Source organism: Larus michahellis, chromosome 6, assembly GCF_964199755.1.
Source record: "Larus michahellis chromosome 6, bLarMic1.1, whole genome shotgun sequence".
NCBI classification, from domain to species: domain Eukaryota; kingdom Metazoa; phylum Chordata; class Aves; order Charadriiformes; family Laridae; genus Larus; species Larus michahellis.
This window is the reverse complement of record NC_133901.1, coordinates 52,177,419-52,183,418: the sequence shown is the minus strand read 5'-3', so window position 1 is coordinate 52,183,418 and position 6,000 is coordinate 52,177,419.

Genomic DNA, 6,000 nt, shown 5'->3' with positions numbered 1-6,000 from the left:
ATGACATTGTGAGCACATGCTCCACTGTTGCCCTCAGACTTTTATCTGCAGAACTGATCTCTCACCAATTTACTCTCCCGACGTAGGTTTGGACAGTTGACTCTTCCCCTCAAACCAGAACTTTGTACTTGTCTAGTGAATTACATCCTATTTATTTCAGTCCATGTTCCCCATTTGCCAAGATCTTATTGGAAATCTAAGCAGGGTGACCTCCAACACATTTTCCACTCTTCCTAGCCTAGTGCCGTCTGCAGAAGTAGGAAGCTTGATCTGCCTTCCATCACATATATCAGCAGGGAAATTCAGAGTAGCTGCGCTGCAGGTATGGATCCCAGAGCCCTTACAGCAACCCTCAGACTGAAAGTGGGTGCTCTCAGCCCAGTTTCCCAAAACCTCCACCACCATCCTCATCTAGGTAAAATCAGGAGGGTAAGAACAGTTGTCATAATGTCATGTAACTCTATACCAAAAGCCACACAGTTCTGCTATTTTGCCCTCACCTCACTTTCTTTTCTCAAAGACTCGGGGATAAAACCACCTGGCATTATCAACTAGAGAAAGTTGAAGTCATTTCTGTGACAACATGGGTTGTTCTTGAAGTTTATACCTGAACTCTTTGCAAACATGATGCCCTCAACACACATCTCCGATGAAGCAAAACGCATCCCTTCCAGAACACGCCGACTGCCCGCTGTGTGAATGCATGAATATACGAATGCATGTGGTGGCCCATCATCTGCTGCAGCTTTCCAGTGCCACGAGAACCAGGCTTTGTAAGAGGCCTTTGTAGATTAACTTTTTGAATGAGACTTCTATGTTAGCACTGTCACAAGACTTAAAAGACAAAACAAGGAAACTTTAAAAAGGTAATCAGAAATAGCTGAGAGCAGATATTGGGCTGCAGGGCCCTTTCAGTGTTACCTGCCCAGGATTTCTTTCACACTCTCCCCCTGTTATCACTCCAAACACAAACACCAGCTTAACATGGGCCATTTTGGCCACCAAAACTAACATGAACCCAGATGTCTGCAGCCCTTCTCTTTAACTATGGAAGTAGATGTGGAGAGGGGGGAGTGTGTTTCCAGCTCCATTCTTTAAAGGAGACAGGGTAGACAGGTTCTTTAAAGACCTGGAAAGGCAGCAAAACCAGGCAGGCAAGTAAGGGCTTCATTCCCAGCAAAGAGACCTAAAAATGTTCCCAGCCAGAAACATAACAGCTTGTAGCACCTCTCTTCTTCAGGACTCTGAATGTCCTTTCCTTGGCCAGCCATACGCTCTGCCACAGCCTGTCACACGTCATGGTGGGGAGACAGTCTGCTTAGGTGAGAATCCTGAAGGATTTTCAGTTCTGAATGGACTTGGACAAAGGACACAAGCACCACCCCCATTTTACAGACACAAAAAAAGAGATACAGTTCTTCACTGAGACAAGCAAAGAGGGAAAGGAGGAAAAGCAAGGCTGGATTCTGGAGGAATACAAAAGACAACTCTCTGCTCTAGTGCTGTGGCCCAAGAGGAAAGAAAGCATTCCCTTTAAAGGAGACTGAGTATGGACGAAGGCAAAGTTGGGGGTGGCAGACAGGGAGAGACACACCCCATCTTTGAGGTTTTCCTTTGTGTGCCACTGCTAAGCCTGCAGTAGGGAAGGCTGGGAAGAGGGTCCAGCAAGTTTCCCCTTTATCCTTCCTGCTTCTTCTACCAGCAGCAGGTATGCCTTCTCAGGGCAGCCCCACCAGTTTCTCCCTGCCATGCTACGCCCACTTTCCCTAACAGGAGTCTATCAGAAATCTCTCCAGAAGGAGAAGAAATACCTGAGATTCAGCCAGCAGATCGGAAGGGAGATGTTTCCCTGATCTCTAGACCCCAGGTTATTTTAACTTCGGAAACCATGTGTTCCTAAGCGTTGGGCAGCCTCCAAATGCCCAGGCTGCTATTGCAGCAAGGAAACAGGGTAGAAAGCAATGATGCAGCGCACACACACAAAGAGGATACACAGTGGCATGGGACACCATGCTCTCCCCAGCAGGAGGAGCCGCAAACTGACCTTGGATGTGCCCTGATCCTTCCCTGATGCTGCAATTTGCCCCTGTGCTGACCATGTGGCAATCCGTCCCCAGGGCTCACGCGTACAGCCCCGCAGCATCACCTTTCTCCCCACACAGACGGAGATGTGCTCTTAGATGCAGCTGGCATCATAGATGTGTTAGCTGCATCTAAACCTGGGTGGCACCGTGGAGCAGGAGACAGCGTGGCATTGCCCACGCCACCTCAGCTGGGTCAGAAGATCTGCCACTAGGAGGTGGCATTTCCCCAGGTCCCTGCTTGGCACTTACAGGGTGCTGGCAGCAGGGGATGCTTGAGAGGATGGTCTCGGCCTGAAGAGAAGGGGCAGGAGGTGTGGGCTGTAGGTGTGGGAAGGAAGGCACAGAAGGCCTGGAGAAGGAGAAAGGACAGCTGAGATGATGGAAGCAAACCACATCCCGAAAAAGGGAGGCTGCAGAGGGTGTCGCTGCCCAGCCAAGGCAGTCCGGGCAGGGTGGGGAAGGGCGGTCAGCATGCCGACTCCTTGGCACCTGGCCTGCCATGTCTGATGTGGGTAGAAAGGCACCAGAGAGCACCAGTGCTGAAGAGAGGGTGGCAACACAAAGACCGCTGTGTTCCTCTGCTCCCCATCCCTTTCTCCCCCTCCTCTCCCAATTTATTTACCCGAGTTCAAAAGACAGCCTCACAGTCCCGAGGGGCTGGCTGAAGTGGCCAAGGGGTGGGCTGTGAGGTCATCTTTAATGAGGGCAAAAATCCAGTGTCAACAATGCTGCCCATTGTATGGCCCTGGTTAGACAATACCGGCTGGGTTCTTGCTGCTGGCAGCCCCAGGACGAGGAGCAAAGCCTGTTTGGGGTAACAGGAGGGGAGGAGGATGGGCAGGGGGTCTGGCACTGCGTCAGGCAGCAAGGGATGGGGCAAAGTGCAGAGATAAGCACCCTATTCCAGTCATGGCATGTTATCAGCCTAATTCTCGGTGCTGATAAGATTACTGTACCAATGGCAGAGAATTTAGCCATCCTGGTCACAGCCTGGAGGCATGGCCCGTCACCTCACCCTGGCAATGAGACACCAGCGATTTCTGCTACCTTATCGCCTCCACCCTGGCAATGAGACACCAGCGATTTCTGCTACCTTATCGCCTCCCTCTAACCCCACATTTCCCACTCAGCAGCTGTGGGGTGGCAAAGTGAGCACCAGCTTCTCCTTTCTTCTTTGTGGGAAGGCAGCTGGGGGTTTGGCCACTGCTGGTCTTCTGGGAGCTCCCAACAGCAGCTGTTAACTGAAGAGCCCAGGTAACCCGTACTGAATTTAGGCATGCTTTAAGGGTGAGGATGGAGCAGGGGATCTTCAGGAGTTTGTGGGATCCACTGAATTTATGGAGCGACAGATGACGTTCTAAGGAGGGAGGGAAACATGATAGAAAGCAACTAAGCGAGCAAGATGATGCCAGTTCTTGTAAATATAAATCTCACTTTTGGTAAATGCCATGATATCAGACTCCTCAAGCAACAGTTTCTGGAGCCAGGTGACTACACAAGAGTCTTAGCTTTGCATTTCAAAAAGGAGAGCCATTTGCTACCTCTCCTGGCTGAGGAAGAGTGTGTGAAAACATAACACAGGGTCACCAGATTCCAAAAGAGAGCACGTGGGAGAAAGCAACGTTAAACAAGGGGGGCAACCCCACGAGCTGGCATCTGATCCCCTGGCATCTGAACTCCCGTGACTGACAATCCTGGAAGACCTGCAGCTGCCATCACCTTTCAAGCAGGCATTAACTCCGAACTCCTGTAGTCTGAGCCAGGTCTTCTCCCAACTCATTCTGTAGCCGTGGGCCCCCACCTCATTCCTCTGCAACACATCACTGTGCCCAGAAGTCAACCTGTCAAAACTAGAGGGACCATCAACCTCTGGAACTGCTGGCAGCACTGGTGAACCACACTGGTGTTCATCTGCTCTGCAGAGAGGGTCTGATGCCTTTGAAGAGCAGATTCTTTATGAGGGGAAGGAAGAGAAAGAAAGGAGGATTGGAATGACAGAAAACCACGCCTGCACTTCTCCTTGGATGAAAGGTCCATGGCATGATTCTCCTATCCCTAGAAAAAAGCTCTAAAGCTGGAATTGCTTCATAATTCTTCAGGAAAACAATGCAAGAGATGAAGAAAATAATCCTATGAGAATTTTTGTAAACCTTTATTTTTGGCAGAGGGGAAGGGGTAGGGGTCAGCTCTTTCCCCAGTTTTCAGCTTATTCCCTCTTTATTTGAGTCTCCTTTTTTTTCAACTTCTACTTGTGAAATAGAAGAAAAAGGGGAAAACAGGGAATGCTGTTAAAGAAGACAAACAAACAACACGAAACAAACCTTGCAAAGCTCTTGCGGCAAGATTTTGTGTGTGTGTGGCTTTTTCAACATTTTTGGAGGGGGTAACTGAGGAGATTCACTAAAATTTCCAAGATGTCAACACCAGATGAAATCGCCTTGCAAAACGTACTGCTAAATGGAAAATGGAAATGCAGTACTTGTTCTTTTTTTTTTTTTTTTTTGAGGGGAGAGTAGGAAGGAAAATGTTTTGGTGAAATGTCCTTAGCTTAGCCTGGATGCTGTTCTTCTGCATTCTGTCACTGTGGTAGCAAATCCAGGCTGGTTAGTGCATCCCAGGAGAGGAATGCAACCATTCTTTCTCATATGGGCTCTGCTCACAGACGGTGTCTTGGGATAAACCCCGCTCCTGGTTTGTGCCTCTCTTTTCCCCCACCTTGATAAAAAACTGTGAGACCCTCTGACGAAAAGTGCTCTGCAAGAGCTTTTCATGACCCAGATTCATGACCCAGCACAGGGCCTCAGCGGGGTCATGAATCTGGGGGGGGACTTCTCCAGAAGGTGGAAATAGCCTTACATTAGACCATGCATTTCTAAAGAAGCCCCATGCTGAAATTCATGGCCTTTGCTGCCCGAGGCATGGCTCTGCTCATCACTGCCCCGTGCCACGGCCCTGGCATTGCATCAGCTCCTTTATGAAAGACCGCGACCTCAGGCAAGAGTCACCAGATGCAGAAGAACTGAATCAGTTTCCTGAGGACGATGGCTGAAGCCGAATCGTTGGTAAGCAGTGCTGCTGAACTCCACCAGCGTCGTACTTCTGCTGAAGGCTCAGCTGCGCAGCTCTTCCTGGAAGGAGGTAAAAGCCTGTCCAGAGAGAAATGGGGAAAAGCCCATTTGCAGCTGTATTGCTGTGTCTATACTAGGCATTTCTGATTTCCCACCTGGGCTGCCCAGTGATCATAGAATCATAGAATCATAGAATGGTCGAGCTGGAAGGGACCTTAAAGGCCACGTAGTTCCAACCCCCCTGTCCTGGGCAGGGACACCTCCCACCAGACCAGGTTGCTCCAAGCCCCATCCAGCCTGGCCTTGAACACCTCCAGGGATGGGGCATCCACAGCTTCCCTGGGCAACCTGTTCCACTGTCTCACCGCCCTCACAGTAAAGAATTTCTTCCTAATATCTAATCTAAATCTACCCTCTTTCAGTTTAAAACCCTTACCCCTTGTCCTATCATTACACCCCCTGATAGAGAGTCCCTCCCCATCTTTCCTGTAGGCCCCCTTTAGGTACTAGCAGGCTGCTATAAGGTCTCCCCTTGAGACCTTATCTTATCTCAAGCCTTGAGCAGCAGAGCTGAGACAGGGGTGTGCAGCAGAGAGTCAGACAGGCAGGTGGTAGGGGCCAGGGGTGCGCAGGGTGCTGGCCATCGCCCTGGCCAGCAGCTCTCCATGGGAGGGAGCCTGGCTGGCACGGCGTGGCCAAGCTTCCAGCCGGCAAAGGGCCAAAAAGCTTTTTGACAAGCAAGGCTGGAGCTGCCGCAATTTAAACATTGGGAAAGCAAACTACCCTGCGCAGCTTGCCAAGATGTCAATGCCTGAACCTCATGGCTACATTTAGGAGCATTAACCTGT